At 46.9% G+C, this 13921-nt stretch overlaps 35 non-coding genes and 10 pseudogenes across 35 annotated transcripts; all 45 read right to left on the bottom strand.

Annotated features, from left to right (window-relative positions):
- Window positions 1–9: 9 nt before the first annotated feature.
- LOC138549073 (5S ribosomal RNA) lies at window positions 10–128 on the bottom strand. The gene has a single exon (XR_011292859.1). It is a non-coding gene; the product is annotated as a 5S ribosomal RNA (ribosomal RNA).
- A 463-nt stretch (window positions 129–591) lies between these two features.
- On the bottom strand, window positions 592–700 carry LOC138546460 (5S ribosomal RNA; annotated as a pseudogene).
- A 106-nt stretch (window positions 701–806) lies between these two features.
- LOC138547992 (5S ribosomal RNA) lies at window positions 807–925 on the bottom strand. Its single transcript, XR_011291812.1, has one exon. It is a non-coding gene; the product is annotated as a 5S ribosomal RNA (ribosomal RNA).
- A 106-nt stretch (window positions 926–1031) lies between these two features.
- On the bottom strand, window positions 1032–1150 carry LOC138550297 (5S ribosomal RNA). Its single transcript, XR_011294053.1, has one exon. It is a non-coding gene; the product is annotated as a 5S ribosomal RNA (ribosomal RNA).
- Window positions 1151–1256: 106 nt separating this feature from the next.
- Window positions 1257–1375, bottom strand: LOC138539959 (5S ribosomal RNA). The gene has a single exon (XR_011288017.1). It is a non-coding gene; the product is annotated as a 5S ribosomal RNA (ribosomal RNA).
- A 106-nt stretch (window positions 1376–1481) lies between these two features.
- LOC138538730 (5S ribosomal RNA) lies at window positions 1482–1600 on the bottom strand. The gene has a single exon (XR_011286819.1). It is a non-coding gene; the product is annotated as a 5S ribosomal RNA (ribosomal RNA).
- Window positions 1601–2064: 464 nt separating this feature from the next.
- LOC138543562 (5S ribosomal RNA) lies at window positions 2065–2173 on the bottom strand (annotated as a pseudogene).
- A 105-nt stretch (window positions 2174–2278) lies between these two features.
- LOC138549814 (5S ribosomal RNA) lies at window positions 2279–2397 on the bottom strand. Its single transcript, XR_011293585.1, has one exon. It is a non-coding gene; the product is annotated as a 5S ribosomal RNA (ribosomal RNA).
- Window positions 2398–2503: 106 nt separating this feature from the next.
- On the bottom strand, window positions 2504–2622 carry LOC138542213 (5S ribosomal RNA). Its single transcript, XR_011290200.1, has one exon. It is a non-coding gene; the product is annotated as a 5S ribosomal RNA (ribosomal RNA).
- Window positions 2623–2728: 106 nt separating this feature from the next.
- LOC138549072 (5S ribosomal RNA) lies at window positions 2729–2847 on the bottom strand. The gene has a single exon (XR_011292858.1). It is a non-coding gene; the product is annotated as a 5S ribosomal RNA (ribosomal RNA).
- A 463-nt stretch (window positions 2848–3310) lies between these two features.
- LOC138546459 (5S ribosomal RNA) lies at window positions 3311–3419 on the bottom strand (annotated as a pseudogene).
- A 106-nt stretch (window positions 3420–3525) lies between these two features.
- LOC138547991 (5S ribosomal RNA) lies at window positions 3526–3644 on the bottom strand. Its single transcript, XR_011291811.1, has one exon. It is a non-coding gene; the product is annotated as a 5S ribosomal RNA (ribosomal RNA).
- Window positions 3645–3750: 106 nt separating this feature from the next.
- Window positions 3751–3869, bottom strand: LOC138550296 (5S ribosomal RNA). Its single transcript, XR_011294052.1, has one exon. It is a non-coding gene; the product is annotated as a 5S ribosomal RNA (ribosomal RNA).
- Window positions 3870–3975: 106 nt separating this feature from the next.
- Window positions 3976–4094, bottom strand: LOC138541238 (5S ribosomal RNA). The gene has a single exon (XR_011289249.1). It is a non-coding gene; the product is annotated as a 5S ribosomal RNA (ribosomal RNA).
- Window positions 4095–4200: 106 nt separating this feature from the next.
- On the bottom strand, window positions 4201–4319 carry LOC138538729 (5S ribosomal RNA). Its single transcript, XR_011286818.1, has one exon. It is a non-coding gene; the product is annotated as a 5S ribosomal RNA (ribosomal RNA).
- A 464-nt stretch (window positions 4320–4783) lies between these two features.
- LOC138543561 (5S ribosomal RNA) lies at window positions 4784–4892 on the bottom strand (annotated as a pseudogene).
- A 105-nt stretch (window positions 4893–4997) lies between these two features.
- On the bottom strand, window positions 4998–5116 carry LOC138549803 (5S ribosomal RNA). The gene has a single exon (XR_011293574.1). It is a non-coding gene; the product is annotated as a 5S ribosomal RNA (ribosomal RNA).
- A 106-nt stretch (window positions 5117–5222) lies between these two features.
- On the bottom strand, window positions 5223–5341 carry LOC138547990 (5S ribosomal RNA). Its single transcript, XR_011291810.1, has one exon. It is a non-coding gene; the product is annotated as a 5S ribosomal RNA (ribosomal RNA).
- A 106-nt stretch (window positions 5342–5447) lies between these two features.
- LOC138540470 (5S ribosomal RNA) lies at window positions 5448–5566 on the bottom strand. The gene has a single exon (XR_011288517.1). It is a non-coding gene; the product is annotated as a 5S ribosomal RNA (ribosomal RNA).
- A 464-nt stretch (window positions 5567–6030) lies between these two features.
- Window positions 6031–6139, bottom strand: LOC138543560 (5S ribosomal RNA; annotated as a pseudogene).
- A 105-nt stretch (window positions 6140–6244) lies between these two features.
- On the bottom strand, window positions 6245–6363 carry LOC138537194 (5S ribosomal RNA). The gene has a single exon (XR_011285338.1). It is a non-coding gene; the product is annotated as a 5S ribosomal RNA (ribosomal RNA).
- A 106-nt stretch (window positions 6364–6469) lies between these two features.
- LOC138542201 (5S ribosomal RNA) lies at window positions 6470–6588 on the bottom strand. The gene has a single exon (XR_011290188.1). It is a non-coding gene; the product is annotated as a 5S ribosomal RNA (ribosomal RNA).
- A 106-nt stretch (window positions 6589–6694) lies between these two features.
- LOC138549071 (5S ribosomal RNA) lies at window positions 6695–6813 on the bottom strand. Its single transcript, XR_011292857.1, has one exon. It is a non-coding gene; the product is annotated as a 5S ribosomal RNA (ribosomal RNA).
- Window positions 6814–7276: 463 nt separating this feature from the next.
- On the bottom strand, window positions 7277–7385 carry LOC138546458 (5S ribosomal RNA; annotated as a pseudogene).
- Window positions 7386–7491: 106 nt separating this feature from the next.
- Window positions 7492–7610, bottom strand: LOC138547989 (5S ribosomal RNA). The gene has a single exon (XR_011291809.1). It is a non-coding gene; the product is annotated as a 5S ribosomal RNA (ribosomal RNA).
- Window positions 7611–7716: 106 nt separating this feature from the next.
- On the bottom strand, window positions 7717–7835 carry LOC138550295 (5S ribosomal RNA). Its single transcript, XR_011294051.1, has one exon. It is a non-coding gene; the product is annotated as a 5S ribosomal RNA (ribosomal RNA).
- Window positions 7836–7941: 106 nt separating this feature from the next.
- Window positions 7942–8060, bottom strand: LOC138539958 (5S ribosomal RNA). The gene has a single exon (XR_011288016.1). It is a non-coding gene; the product is annotated as a 5S ribosomal RNA (ribosomal RNA).
- A 106-nt stretch (window positions 8061–8166) lies between these two features.
- Window positions 8167–8285, bottom strand: LOC138538728 (5S ribosomal RNA). Its single transcript, XR_011286817.1, has one exon. It is a non-coding gene; the product is annotated as a 5S ribosomal RNA (ribosomal RNA).
- Window positions 8286–8749: 464 nt separating this feature from the next.
- On the bottom strand, window positions 8750–8861 carry LOC138547092 (5S ribosomal RNA; annotated as a pseudogene).
- A 105-nt stretch (window positions 8862–8966) lies between these two features.
- On the bottom strand, window positions 8967–9085 carry LOC138549792 (5S ribosomal RNA). The gene has a single exon (XR_011293563.1). It is a non-coding gene; the product is annotated as a 5S ribosomal RNA (ribosomal RNA).
- Window positions 9086–9191: 106 nt separating this feature from the next.
- LOC138542190 (5S ribosomal RNA) lies at window positions 9192–9310 on the bottom strand. Its single transcript, XR_011290177.1, has one exon. It is a non-coding gene; the product is annotated as a 5S ribosomal RNA (ribosomal RNA).
- Window positions 9311–9416: 106 nt separating this feature from the next.
- LOC138540640 (5S ribosomal RNA) lies at window positions 9417–9535 on the bottom strand. Its single transcript, XR_011288680.1, has one exon. It is a non-coding gene; the product is annotated as a 5S ribosomal RNA (ribosomal RNA).
- Window positions 9536–9998: 463 nt separating this feature from the next.
- Window positions 9999–10107, bottom strand: LOC138546457 (5S ribosomal RNA; annotated as a pseudogene).
- A 106-nt stretch (window positions 10108–10213) lies between these two features.
- On the bottom strand, window positions 10214–10332 carry LOC138547988 (5S ribosomal RNA). The gene has a single exon (XR_011291808.1). It is a non-coding gene; the product is annotated as a 5S ribosomal RNA (ribosomal RNA).
- Window positions 10333–10438: 106 nt separating this feature from the next.
- Window positions 10439–10557, bottom strand: LOC138550294 (5S ribosomal RNA). Its single transcript, XR_011294050.1, has one exon. It is a non-coding gene; the product is annotated as a 5S ribosomal RNA (ribosomal RNA).
- A 106-nt stretch (window positions 10558–10663) lies between these two features.
- On the bottom strand, window positions 10664–10782 carry LOC138541237 (5S ribosomal RNA). Its single transcript, XR_011289248.1, has one exon. It is a non-coding gene; the product is annotated as a 5S ribosomal RNA (ribosomal RNA).
- A 106-nt stretch (window positions 10783–10888) lies between these two features.
- On the bottom strand, window positions 10889–11007 carry LOC138538727 (5S ribosomal RNA). Its single transcript, XR_011286816.1, has one exon. It is a non-coding gene; the product is annotated as a 5S ribosomal RNA (ribosomal RNA).
- A 464-nt stretch (window positions 11008–11471) lies between these two features.
- Window positions 11472–11580, bottom strand: LOC138543559 (5S ribosomal RNA; annotated as a pseudogene).
- A 105-nt stretch (window positions 11581–11685) lies between these two features.
- On the bottom strand, window positions 11686–11804 carry LOC138549780 (5S ribosomal RNA). The gene has a single exon (XR_011293552.1). It is a non-coding gene; the product is annotated as a 5S ribosomal RNA (ribosomal RNA).
- Window positions 11805–11910: 106 nt separating this feature from the next.
- Window positions 11911–12029, bottom strand: LOC138542179 (5S ribosomal RNA). Its single transcript, XR_011290166.1, has one exon. It is a non-coding gene; the product is annotated as a 5S ribosomal RNA (ribosomal RNA).
- A 106-nt stretch (window positions 12030–12135) lies between these two features.
- On the bottom strand, window positions 12136–12254 carry LOC138540469 (5S ribosomal RNA). The gene has a single exon (XR_011288516.1). It is a non-coding gene; the product is annotated as a 5S ribosomal RNA (ribosomal RNA).
- Window positions 12255–12718: 464 nt separating this feature from the next.
- On the bottom strand, window positions 12719–12827 carry LOC138543558 (5S ribosomal RNA; annotated as a pseudogene).
- Window positions 12828–12932: 105 nt separating this feature from the next.
- On the bottom strand, window positions 12933–13051 carry LOC138537193 (5S ribosomal RNA). The gene has a single exon (XR_011285336.1). It is a non-coding gene; the product is annotated as a 5S ribosomal RNA (ribosomal RNA).
- Window positions 13052–13157: 106 nt separating this feature from the next.
- On the bottom strand, window positions 13158–13276 carry LOC138542168 (5S ribosomal RNA). The gene has a single exon (XR_011290155.1). It is a non-coding gene; the product is annotated as a 5S ribosomal RNA (ribosomal RNA).
- A 106-nt stretch (window positions 13277–13382) lies between these two features.
- On the bottom strand, window positions 13383–13501 carry LOC138537609 (5S ribosomal RNA). Its single transcript, XR_011285739.1, has one exon. It is a non-coding gene; the product is annotated as a 5S ribosomal RNA (ribosomal RNA).
- Between the last annotated feature and the right edge of the window lie 420 nt (window positions 13502–13921).

Raw genomic sequence — 13921 nt, 5'->3', positions numbered from 1 at the left:
GCACAAAAAAGCCTACAGCACCTGGTATTCCCAGGCGGTCTCCCATCCAGGTACTAACTAGGCCTGACACTGCTTAACTTCCGAGATCAGACGAGATCGGGTGCATTCAGTGTGGTGTGGCCGTAGGCTCTAGGAATGCTAAGAATATTACTCTTATGCATTTGCATTTAGTAAGCTAAGCCATGCAGCCACTTGCAACATGATACCACGCTCATCGCTCGATCAGGCTCGATCAGGCGAGATATATAAGACTGGTGGGCCCATTCAGGACTCCTATGTCTGGTAGGATAACTTTAATTCATCCATCCTGTGTCTGTTGCAGGGAGGTGGAGAGAACAATCAACACAATAATGGTTTTCTTTCATGCCTCTTGAAGGACTCAATATTCTCTGTACTGCATTACATGTGAAAGTCGATTTATTACCCATGAACACACTACCTGTATGCTAATTCTATGTAAAAAGGTAGCTCCAGCCCTCATGATGTTGTCCAACATTTCCGCTATAAAACGGGATACAATTATTTTGGAAACATACCAAATTTGAAAAATAATTGAGAAGTTGCGCAATTACTAATCATGGAGCACAAAAAAGCCTACAGCACCTGGTATTCCCAGGCAGTCTCCCATCCAGGTACTAACTAGGCCTGACCCTGCTTAGCTTCCGAGATCGGGCACATTCAGTGTGGTGTGGCCGTAGGCTCTGGGCCTAGTGAGTTTTGTACTTTTAAGCATCTAGTCGGCTAGACCTTGCAGTTTTGAAAGGCAATTGTGAAATGGCTCACTTCCTGAACTTGGAGCACAAAAAAGCCTACAGCACCTGGTATTCCCAGGTGGTCTCCCATCCAGGTACTAACTAGGCCCGACACTGCTTAGCTTCCGAGATCAGACGAGATCGGGCGCAATCAGTGTGGTGTGGCCGTAGGCTCTGGGCCTAGTGAGTTTTGTACTTTTAAGCATCTAGTCAGCTAGACCTTGCAGTTTTGAAAGGCAATTGAGAAATGGCTCACTTCCTGAACTTGGAGCACAAAAAAGCCTACAGCACCTGGTATTCCCAGGCGGTCTCCCATCCAGGTACTAACGAGGCCCGACACTGCTTAGCTTCCGAGATCAGACGAGATCGGGCGCATTCAGTGTGGTGTGGCCGTAGGCTCTGGTCCTTGTGAGTTTTGTACTTTTAAGCATCTAGTCGGCTAGACCTTGCAGTTTTGAAAGGCAATTGAGAAATGGCTCACTTCCTGAACTTGGAGTACAAAAAAGCCTACAGCACCTGGTATTCCCAGGCGGTCTTCCATCCAGGTACTAACTAGGCCCGACACTGCTTAGCTTCTGAGATCAGACGAGATCAGGCACATTCAGTGTGGTGTGGCCGTAGGCTCTGGGCCTAGTGAGTTTTGTACTTTTAAGCATCTAGTCGGCTAGACCTTGCAGTTTTAAAAGGCAATTGAGAAAGGGCTCACTTCCTGAACTTGGAGCACAAAAAAGCCTACAGCACCTGGTATTCCCAGGCGGTCTCCCATCCAGGTACTAACTAGGCCTGACACTGCTTAACTTCCGAGATCAGTCGAGATCGGGTGCATTCAGTGTGGTGTGGCCGTAGGCTCTAGGAATGCTAAGAATATTACTCTTATGCATTTGCATTTAGTAAGCTAAGCCATGCAGCCACTTGCAACATGATACCACGCTCATCGCTCGATCAGGCTCGATCAGGCGAGATATATAAGACTGGTGGGCCCATTCAGGACTCCTATGTCTGGTAGGATAACTTTAATTCATCCATCCTGTGTCTGTTGCAGGGAGGTGGAGAGAACAATCAACACAATAATGGTTTTCTTTCATGCCTCTTGAAGGACTCAATATTCTCTGTACTGCATTACATGTGAAAGTTGATTTATTACCCATGAACACACTACCTGTATGCTAATTCTATGTAAAAAGGTAGCTCCAGCCCTCATGATGTTGTCCAACATTTCCGCTATAAAACGGGATACAATTATTTTGGAAACATACCAAATTTGAAAAATAATTGAGAAGTTGCGCAATTACTAATCATGGAGCACAAAAAAAGCCTACAGCACCTGGTATTCCCAGGCAGTCTCCCATCCAGGTACTAACTAGGCCCGACCCTGCTTAGCTTCCGAGATCGGGCGCATTCAGTGTGGTGTGGCCGTAGGCTCTGGGCCTAGTGAGTTTGTACTTTTAAGCATCTAGTCGGCTAGACCTTGCAGTTTTGAAAGGCAATTGTGAAATGGCTCACTTCCTGAACTTGGAGCACAAAAAAGCCTACAGCACCTGGTATTCCCAGGTGGTCTCCCATCCAGGTACTAACTAGGCCCGACACTGCTTAGCTTCCGAGATCAGACGAGATCGGGCGCATTCAGTGTGGTGTGGCCGTAGGCTCTGGGCCTAGTGAGTTTTGTACTTTTAAGCATCTAGTCGGCTAGACCTTGCAGTTTTGAAAGGCAATTGAGAAATGGCTCACTTCCTGAACTTGGAGTACAAAAAAGCCTACAGCACCTGGTATTCCCAGGCGGTCTCCCATCCAGGTACTAACTAGGCCCGACACTGCTTAGCTTCTGAGATCAGACGAGATCAGGCGCATTCAGTGTGGTGTGGCCGTAGGCTCTGGGCCTAGTGAGTGTTGTACTTTTAAGCATCTAGTCGGCTAGACCTTGCAGTTTTAAAAGGCAATTGAGAAAGGGCTCACTTCCTGAACTTGGAGCACAAAAAAGCCTACAGCACCTGGTATTCCCAGGCGGTCTCCCATCCAGGTACTAACTAGGCCTGACACTGCTTAACTTCCGAGATCAGACGAGATCGGGTGCATTCAGTGTGGTGTGGCCGTAGGCTCTAGGAATGCTAAGAATATTACTCTTATGCATTTGCATTTAGTAAGCTAAGCCATGCAGCCACTTGCAGCATGATACCACGCTCATCGCTCGATCAGGCTCGATCAGGCGAGATATATAAGACTGGTGGGCCCATTCAGGACTCCTATGTCTGGTAGGATAACTTTAATTCATCCATCCTGTGTCTGTTGCAGGGAGGTGGAGAGAACAATCAACACAATAATGGTTTTCTTTCATGCCTCTTGAAGGACTCAATATTCTCTGTACTGCATTACATGTGAAAGTCGATTTATTACCCATGAACACACTACCTGTATGCTAATTCTATGTAAAAAGGTAGCTCCAGCCCTCATGATGTTGTCCAACATTTCCGCTATAAAACGGGATACAATTATTTTGGAAACATACCAAATTTGAAAAATAATTGAGAAGTTGCGCAATTACTAATCATGGAGCACAAAAAAGCCTACAGCACCTGGTATTCCCAGGCAGTCTCCCATCCAGGTACTAACTAGGCCTGACCCTGCTTAGCTTCCGAGATCGGGCACATTCAGTGTGGTGTGGCCGTAGGCTCTGGGCCTAGTGAGTTTTGTACTTTTAAGCATCTAGTCGGCTAGACCTTGCAGTTTTGAAAGGCAATTGTGAAATGGCTCACTTCCTGAACTTTGAGCACAAAAAAGCCTACAGCACCTGGTATTCCCAGGTGGTCTCCCATCCAGGTACTAACTAGGCCCGACACTGCTTAGCTTCCGAGATCAGACGAGATCGGGCGCAATCAGTGTGGTGTGGCCGTAGGCTCTGGGCCTAGTGAGTTTTGTACTTTTAAGCATCTAGTCAGCTAGACCTTGCAGTTTTGAAAGGCAATTGAGAAATGGCTCACTTCCTGAACTTGGAGCACAAAAAAGCCTACAGCACCTGGTATTCCCAGGCGGTCTCCCATCCAGGTACTAACGAGGCCCGACACTGCTTAGCTTCCGAGATCAGACGAGATCGGGCGCATTCAGTGTGGTGTGGCCGTAGGCTCTGGTTCTTGTGAGTTTTGTACTTTTAAGCATCTAGTCGGCTAGACCTTGCAGTTTTGAAAGGCAATTGAGAAATGGCTCACTTCCTGAACTTGGAGTACAAAAAAGCCTACAGCACCTGGTATTCCCAGGCGGTCTTCCATCCAGGTACTAACTAGGCCCGACACTGCTTAGCTTCTGAGCTCAGACGAGATCAGGCACATTCAGTGTGGTGTGGCCGTAGGCTCTGGGCCTAGTGAGTTTTGTACTTTTAAGCATCTAGTCGGCTAGACCTTGCAGTTTTAAAAGGCAATTGAGAAAGGGCTCACTTCCTGAACTTGGAGCACAAAAAAGCCTACAGCACCTGGTATTCCCAGGCGGTCTCCCATCCAGGTACTAACTAGGCCTGACACTGCTTAACTTCCGAGATCAGTCGAGATCGGGTGCATTCAGTGTGGTGTGGCCGTAGGCTCTAGGAATGCTAAGAATATTACTCTTATGCATTTGCATTTAGTAAGCTAAGCCATGCAGCCACTTGCAACATGATACCACGCTCATCGCTCGATCAGGCTCGATCAGGCGAGATATATAAGACTGGTGGGCCCATTCAGGACTCCTATGTCTGGTAGGATAACTTTAATTCATCCATCCTGTGTCTGTTGCAGGGAGGTGGAGAGAACAATCAACACAATAATGGTTTTCTTTCATGCCTCTTGAAGGACTCAATATTCTCTGTACTGCATTACATGTGAAAGTTGATTTATTACCCATGAACACACTACCTGTATGCTAATTCTATGTAAAAAGGTAGCTCCAGCCCTCATGATGTTGTCCAACATTTCCGCTATAAAACGGGATACAATTATTTTGGAAACATACCAAATTTGAAAAATAATTGAGAAGTTGCGCAATTACTAATCATGGAGCACAAAAAAAGCCTACAGCACCTGGTATTCCCAGGCAGTCTCCCATCCAGGTACTAACTAGGCCCGACCCTGCTTAGCTTCCGAGATCGGGCGCATTCAGTGTGGTGTGGCCGTAGGCTCTGGGCCTAGTGAGTTTGTACTTTTAAGCATCTAGTCGGCTAGACCTTGCAGTTTTGAAAGGCAATTGTGAAATGGCTCACTTCCTGAACTTGGAGCACAAAAAAGCCTACAGCACCTGGTATTCCCAGGTGGTCTCCCATCCAGGTACTAACTAGGCCCGACACTGCTTAGCTTCCGAGATCAGACGAGATCGGGCGCATTCAGTGTGGTGTGGCCGTAGGCTCTGGGCCTAGTGAGTTTTGTACTTTTAAGCATCTAGTCGGCTAGACCTTGCAGTTTTGAAAGGCAATTGTGAAATGGCTCACTTCCTGAACTTGGAGCACAAAAAAGCCTACAGCACCTGGTATTCCCAGGTGGTCTCCCATCCAGGTACTAACTAGGCCCGACACTGCTTAGCTTCCGAGATCAGACGAGATCGGGCGCAATCAGTGTGGTGTGGCCGTAGGCTCTGGGCCTAGTGAGTTTTGTACTTTTAAGCATCTAGTCAGCTAGACCTTGCAGTTTTGAAAGGCAATTGAGAAATGGCTCACTTCCTGAACTTGGAGCACAAAAAAGCCTACAGCACCTGGTATTCCCAGGCGGTCTCCCATCCAGGTACTAACTAGGCCTGACACTGCTTAACTTCCGAGATCAGACAAGATCGGGTGCATTCAGTGTGGTGTGGCCGTAGGCTCTAGGAATGCTAAGAATATTACTCTTATGCATTTGCATTTAGTAAGCTAAGCCATGCAGCCACTTGCAACATGATACCACGCTCATCGCTCGATCAGGCTCGATCAGGCGAGATATATAAGACTGGTGGGCCCATTCAGGACTCCTATGTCTGGTAGGATAACTTTAATTCATCCATCCTGTGTCTGTTGCAGGGAGGTGGAGAGAACAATCAACACAATAATGGTTTTCTTTCATGCCTCTTGAAGGACTCAATATTCTCTGTACTGCATTACATGTGAAAGTTGATTTATTACCCATGAACACACTACCTGTATGCTAATTCTATGTAAAAAGGTAGCTCCAGCCCTCATGATGTTGTCCAACATTTCCGCTATAAAACGGGATACAATTATTTTGGAAACATACCAAATTTGAAAAATAATTGAGAAGTTGCGCAATTACTAATCATGGAGCACAAAAAAAGCCTACAGCACCTGGTATTCCCAGGCAGTCTCCCATCCAGGTACTAACTAGGCCCGACCCTGCTTAGCTTCCGAGATCGGGCGCATTCAGTGTGGTGTGGCCGTAGGCTCTGGGCCTAGTGAGTTTGTACTTTTAAGCATCTAGTCGGCTAGACCTTGCAGTTTTGAAAGGCAATTGTGAAATGGCTCACTTCCTGAACTTGGAGCACAAAAAAGCCTACAGCACCTGGTATTCCCAGGTGGTCTCCCATCCAGGTACTAACTAGGCCCGACACTGCTTAGTTTCCGAGATCAGACGAGATCGGGCGCATTCAGTGTGGTGTGGCCGTAGGCTCTGGGCCTAGTGAGTTTTGTACTTTTAAGCATCTAGTCGGCTAGACCTTGCAGTTTTGAAAGGCAATTGAGAAATGGCTCACTTCCTGAACTTGGAGTACAAAAAAGCCTACAGCACCTGGTATTCCCAGGCGGTCTCCCATCCAGGTACTAACTAGGCCCGACACTGCTTAGCTTCTGAGATCAGACGAGATCAGGCGCATTCAGTGTGGTGTGGCCGTAGGCTCTGGGCCTAGTGAGTGTTGTACTTTTAAGCATCTAGTCGGCTAGACCTTGCAGTTTTAAAAGGCAATTGAGAAAGGGCTCACTTCCTGAACTTGGAGCACAAAAAAGCCTACAGCACCTGGTATTCCCAGGCGGTCTCCCATCCAGGTACTAACTAGGCCTGACACTGCTTAACTTCCGAGATCAGACGAGATCGGGTGCATTCAGTGTGGTGTGGCCGTAGGCTCTAGGAATGCTAAGAATATTACTCTTATGCATTTGCATTTAGTAAGCTAAGCCATGCAGCCACTTGCAACATGATACCACGCTCATCGCTCGATCAGGCTCGATCAGGCGAGATATATAAGACTGGTGGGCCCATTCAGGACTCCTATGTCTGGTAGGATAACTTTAATTCATCCATCCTGTGTCTGTTGCAGGGAGGTGGAGAGAACAATCAACACAATAATGGTTTTCTTTCATGCCTCTTGAAGGACTCAATATTCTCTGTACTGCATTACATGTGAAAGTCGATTTATTACCCATGAACACACTACCTGTATGCTAATTCTATGTAAAAAGGTAGCTCCAGCCCTCATGATGTTGTCCAACATTTCCGCTATAAAACGGGATACAATTATTTTGGAAACATACCAAATTTGAAAAATAATTGAGAAGTTGCGCAATTACTAATCATGGAGCACAAAAAAGCCTACAGCACCTGGTATTCCCAGGCAGTCTCCCATCCAGGTACTAACTAGGCCTGACCCTGCTTAGCTTCCGAGATCGGGCACATTCAGTGTGGTGTGGCCGTAGGCTCTGGGCCTAGTGAGTTTTGTACTTTTAAGCATCTAGTCGGCTAGACCTTGCAGTTTTGAAAGGCAATTGTGAAATGGCTCACTTCCTGAACTTGGAGCACAAAAAAGCCTACAGCACCTGGTATTCCCAGGTGGTCTCCCATCCAGGTACTAACTAGGCCCGACACTGCTTAGCTTCCGAGATCAGACGAGATCGGGCGCAATCAGTGTGGTGTGGCCGTAGGCTCTGGGCCTAGTGAGTTTTGTACTTTTAAGCATCTAGTCAGCTAGACCTTGCAGTTTTGAAAGGCAATTGAGAAATGGCTCACTTCCTGAACTTGGAGCACAAAAAAGCCTACAGCACCTGGTATTCCCAGGCGGTCTCCCATCCAGGTACTAACGAGGCCCGACACTGCTTAGCTTCCGAGATCAGACGAGATCGGGCGCATTCAGTGTGGTGTGGCCGTAGGCTCTGGTTCTTGTGAGTTTTGTACTTTTAAGCATCTAGTCGGCTAGACCTTGCAGTTTTGAAAGGCAATTGAGAAATGGCTCACTTCCTGAACTTGGAGTACAAAAAAGCCTACAGCACCTGGTATTCCCAGGCGGTCTTCCATCCAGGTACTAACTAGGCCCGACACTGCTTAGCTTCTGAGATCAGACGAGATCAGGCACATTCAGTGTGGTGTGGCCGTAGGCTCTGGGCCTAGTGAGTTTTGTACTTTTAAGCATCTAGTCGGCTAGACCTTGCAGTTTTAAAAGGCAATTGAGAAAGGGCTCACTTCCTGAACTTGGAGCACAAAAAAGCCTACAGCACCTGGTATTCCCAGGCGGTCTCCCATCCAGGTACTAACTAGGCCTGACACTGCTTAACTTCCGAGATCAGTCGAGATCGGGTGCATTCAGTGTGGTGTGGCCGTAGGCTCTAGGAATGCTAAGAATATTACTCTTATGCATTTGCATTTAGTAAGCTAAGCCATGCAGCCACTTGCAACATGATACCACGCTCATCGCTCGATCAGGCTCGATCAGGCGAGATATATAAGACTGGTGGGCCCATTCAGGACTCCTATGTCTGGTAGGATAACTTTAATTCATCCATCCTGTGTCTGTTGCAGGGAGGTGGAGAGAACAATCAACACAATAATGGTTTTCTTTCATGCCTCTTGAAGGACTCAATATTCTCTGTACTGCATTACATGTGAAAGTTGATTTATTACCCATGAACACACTACCTGTATGCTAATTCTATGTAAAAAGGTAGCTCCAGCCCTCATGATGTTGTCCAACATTTCCGCTATAAAACGGGATACAATTATTTTGGAAACATACCAAATTTGAAAAATAATTGAGAAGTTGCGCAATTACTAATCATGGAGCACAAAAAAAGCCTACAGCACCTGGTATTCCCAGGCAGTCTCCCATCCAGGTACTAACTAGGCCCGACCCTGCTTAGCTTCCGAGAACGGGCGCATTATTCAGTGTGGTGTGGCCGTAGGCTCTGGGCCTAGTGAGTTTGTACTTTTAAGCATCTAGTCGGCTAGACCTTGCAGTTTTGAAAGGCAATTGTGAAATGGCTCACTTCCTGAACTTGGAGCACAAAAAAGCCTACAGCACCTGGTATTCCCAGGTGGTCTCCCATCCAGGTACTAACTAGGCCCGACACTGCTTAGCTTCCGAGATCAGACGAGATCGGGCGCATTCAGTGTGGTGTGGCCGTAGGCTCTGGGCCTAGTGAGTTTTGTACTTTTAAGCATCTAGTCGGCTAGACCTTGCAGTTTTGAAAGGCAATTGAGAAATGGCTCACTTCCTGAACTTGGAGTACAAAAAAGCCTACAGCACCTGGTATTCCCAGGCGGTCTCCCATCCAGGTACTAACTAGGCCCGACACTGCTTAGCTTCTGAGATCAGACGAGATCAGGCGCATTCAGTGTGGTGTGGCCGTAGGCTCTGGGCCTAGTGAGTGTTGTACTTTTAAGCATCTAGTCGGCTAGACCTTGCAGTTTTAAAAGGCAATTGAGAAAGGGCTCACTTCCTGAACTTGGAGCACAAAAAAGCCTACAGCACCTGGTATTCCCAGGCGGTCTCCCATCCAGGTAGTAACTAGGCCTGACACTGCTTAACTTCCGAGATCAGACGAGATCGGGTGCATTCAGTGTGGTGTGGCCGTAGGCTCTAGGAATGCTAAGAATATTACTCTTATGCATTTGCATTTAGTAAGCTAAGCCATGCAGCCACTTGCAACATGATACCACGCTCATCGCTCGATCAGGCTCGATCAGGCGAGATATATAAGACTGGTGGGCCCATTCAGGACTCCTATGTCTGGTAGGATAACTTTAATTCATCCATCCTGTGTCTGTTGCAGGGAGGTGGAGAGAACAATCAACACAATAATGGTTTTCTTTCATGCCTCTTGAAGGACTCAATATTCTCTGTACTGCATTACATGTGAAAGTCGATTTATTACCCATGAACACACTACCTGTATGCTAATTCTATGTAAAAAGGTAGCTCCAGCCCTCATGATGTTGTCCAACATTTCCGCTATAAAACGGGATACAATTATTTTGGAAACATACCAAATTTGAAAAATAATTGAGAAGTTGCGCAATTACTAATCATGGAGCACAAAAAAGCCTACAGCACCTGGTATTCCCAGGCAGTCTCCCATCCAGGTACTAACTAGGCCTGACCCTGCTTAGCTTCCGAGATCGGGCACATTCAGTGTGGTGTGGCCGTAGGCTCTGGGCCTAGTGAGTTTTGTACTTTTAAGCATCTAGTCGGCTAGACCTTGCAGTTTTGAAAGGCAATTGTGAAATGGCTCACTTCCTGAACTTGGAGCACAAAAAAGCCTACAGCACCTGGTATTCCCAGGTGGTCTCCCATCCAGGTACTAACTAGGCCCGACACTGCTTAGCTTCCGAGATCAGACGAGATCGGGCGCAATCAGTGTGGTGTGGCCGTAGGCTCTGGGCCTAGTGAGTTTTGTACTTTTAAGCATCTAGTCAGCTAGACCTTGCAGTTTTGAAAGGCAATTGAGAAATGGCTCACTTCCTGAACTTGGAGCACAAAAAAGCCTACAGCACCTGGTATTCCCAGGCGGTCTCCCATCCAGGTACTAACGAGGCCCGACACTGCTTAGCTTCCGAGATCAGACGAGATCGGGCGCATTCAGTGTGGTGTGGCCGTAGGCTCTGGTCCTTGTGAGTTTTGTACTTTTAAGCATCTAGTCGGCTAGACCTTGCAGTTTTGAAAGGCAATTGAGAAATGGCTCACTTCCTGAACTTGGAGTACAAAAAAGCCTACAGCACCTGGTATTCCCAGGCGGTCTTCCATCCAGGTACTAACTAGGCCCGACACTGCTTAGCTTCTGAGCTCAGACGAGATCAGGCACATTCAGTGTGGTGTGGCCGTAGGCTCTGGGCCTAGTGAGTTTTGTACTTTTAAGCATCTAGTCGGCTAGACCTTGCAGTTTTAAAAGGCAATTGAGAAAGGGCTCACTTCCTGAACTTGGAGCACAAAAAAGCCTACAGCACCTGGTATTCCCAGGCGGTCTCCCATCCAGGTACTAACTAGGCCTGACACTGCTTAACTTCCGAGATCAGTCGAGATCGGGTGCATTCAGTGTGGTGTGGCCGTAGGCTCTAGGAATGCTAAGAATATTACTCTTATGCATTTGCATTTAGTAAGCTAAGCCATGCAGCCACTTGCAACATGATACCACGCTCATCGCTCGATCAGGCTCGATCAGGCGAGATATATAAGACTGGTGGGCCCATTCAGGACTCCTATGTCTGGTAGGATAACTTTAATTCATCCATCCTGTGTCTGTTGCAGGGAGGTGGAGAGAACAATCAACACAATAATGGTTTTCTTTCATGCCTCTTGAAGGACTCAATATTCTCTGTACTGCATTACATGTGAAAGTTGATTTATTACCCATGAACACACTACCTGTATGCTAATTCTATGTAAAAAGGTAGCTCCAGCCCTCATGATGTTGTCCAACATTTCCGCTATAAAACGGGATACAATTATTTTGGAAACATACCAAATTTGAAAAATAATTGAGAAGTTGCGCAATTACTAATCATGGAGCACAAAAAAAGCCTACAGCACCTGGTATTCCCAGGCAGTCTCCCATCCAGGTACTAACTAGGCCCGACCCTGCTTAGCTTCCGAGATCGGGCGCATTCAGTGTGGTGTGGCCGTAGGCTCTGGGCCTAGTGAGTTTGTACTTTTAAGCATCTAGTCGGCTAGACCTTGCAGTTTTGAAAGGCAATTGTGAAATGGCTCACTTCCTGAACTTGGAGCACAAAAAAGCCTACAGCACCTGGTATTCCCAGGTGGTCTCCCATCCAGGTACTAACTAGGCCCGACACTGCTTAGCTTCCGAGATCAGACGAGATCGGGCGCATTCAGTGTGGTGTGGCCGTAGGCTCTGGGCCTAGTGAGTTTTGTACTTTTAAGCATCTAGTCGGCTAGACCTTGCAGTTTTGAAAGGCAATTGAGAAATGGCTCACTTCCTGAACTTGGAGTACAAAAAAGCCTACAGCACCTGGTATTCCCAGGCGGTCTCCCATCCAGGTACTAACTAGGCCCGACACTGCTTAGCTTCTGAGATCAGACGAGATCAGGCGCATTCAGTGTGGTGTGGCCGTAGGCTCTGGGCTTAGTGAGTGTTGTACTTTTAAGCATCTAGTCGGCTAGACCTTGCAGTTTTAAAAGGCAATTGAGAAAGGGCTCACTTCCTGAACTTGGAGCACAAAAAAGCCTACAGCACCTGGTATTCCCAGGCGGTCTCCCATCCAGGTACTAACTAGGCCTGACACTGCTTAACTTCCGAGATCAGACAAGATCGGGTGCATTCAGTGTGGTGTGGCCGTAGGCTCTAGGAATGCTAAGAATATTACTCTTATGCATTTGCATTTAGTAAGCTAAGCCATGCAGCCACTTGCAACATGATACCACGCTCATCGCTCGATCAGGCTCGATCAGGCGAGATATATAAGACTGGTGGGCCCATTCAGGACTCCTATGTCTGGTAGGATAACTTTAATTCATCCATCCTGTGTCTGTTGCAGGGAGGTGGAGAGAACAATCAACACAATAATGGTTTTCTTTCATGCCTCTTGAAGGACTCAATATTCTCTGTACTGCATTACATGTGAAAGTTGATTTATTACCCATGAACACACTACCTGTATGCTAATTCTATGTAAAAAGGTAGCTCCAGCCCTCATGATGTTGTCCAACATTTCCGCTATAAAACGGGATACAATTATTTTGGAAACATACCAAATTTGAAAAATAATTGAGAAGTTGCGCAATTACTAATCATGGAGCACAAAAAAAGCCTACAGCACCTGGTATTCCCAGGCAGTCTCCCATCCAGGTACTAACTAGGCCCGACCCTGCTTAGCTTCCGAGATCGGGCGCATTCAGTGTGGTGTGGCCGTAGGCTCTGGGCCTAGTGAGTTTGTACTTTTAAGCATCTAGTCGGCTAGACCTTGCAGTTTTGAAAGGAAATTGTGAAATGGCTCACTTCCTGAACTTGGAGCACAAAAAAGCCTACAGCACCTGGTATTCCCAGGTGGTCTCCCATCCAGGTACTAACTAGGCCCGACACTGCTTAGTTTCCGAGATCAGACGAGATCGGGCGCATTCAGTGTGGTGTGGCCGTAGGCTCTGGGCCTAGTGAGTTTTGTACTTTTAAGCATCTAGTCGGCTAGACCTTGCAGTTTTGAAAGGCAATTGAGAAATGGCTCACTTCCTGAACTTGGAGTACAAAAAAGCCTACAGCACCTGGTATTCCCAGGCGGTCTCCCATCCAGGTACTAACTAGGCCCGACACTGCTTAGCTTCTGAGATCAGACGAGATCAGGCGCATTCAGTGTGGTGTGGCCGTAGGCTCTGGGCCTAGTGAGTGTTGTACTTTTAAGCATCTAGTCGGCTAGACCTTGCAGTTTTAAAAGGCAATTGAGAAAGGGCTCACTTCCTGAACTTGGAGCACAAAAAAGCCTACAGCACCTGGTATTCCCAGGCGGTCTCCCATCCAGGTACTAACTAGGCCTGACACTGCTTATCTTCCGAGATCAGACGAGATCGGGTGCATTCAGTGTGGTGTGGCCGTAGGCTCTAGGAATGCTAAGAATATTACTCTTATGCATTTGCATTTAGTAAGCTAAGCCATGCAGCCACTTGCAACATGATACCACGCTCATCGCTCGATCAGGCTCGATCAGGCGAGATATATAAGACTGGTGGGCCCATTCAGGACTCCTATGTCTGGTAGGATAACTTTAATTCATCCATCCTGTGTCTGTTGCAGGGAGGTGGAGAGAACAATCAACACAATAATGGTTTTCTTTCATGCCTCTTGAAGGACTCAATATTCTCTGTACTGCATTACATGTGAAAGTCGATTTATTACCCATGAACACACTACCTGTATGCTAATTCTATGTAAAAAGGTAGCTCCAGCCCTCATGATGTTGTCCAACATTTCCGCTATAAAACGGGATACAATTATTTTGGAAACATACCAAATTTGAAAA

This window comes from Ambystoma mexicanum, unplaced genomic scaffold, assembly GCF_040938575.1.
Source record: "Ambystoma mexicanum isolate Mex_15411 unplaced genomic scaffold, UKY_AmexF1_1 Mex_scaf10, whole genome shotgun sequence".
Taxonomy (NCBI): Eukaryota; Metazoa; Chordata; class Amphibia; order Caudata; family Ambystomatidae; genus Ambystoma; species Ambystoma mexicanum.
Note: the sequence above shows the minus strand (reverse complement) of the source record. Positions and strands in the feature narration are given on the sequence as shown.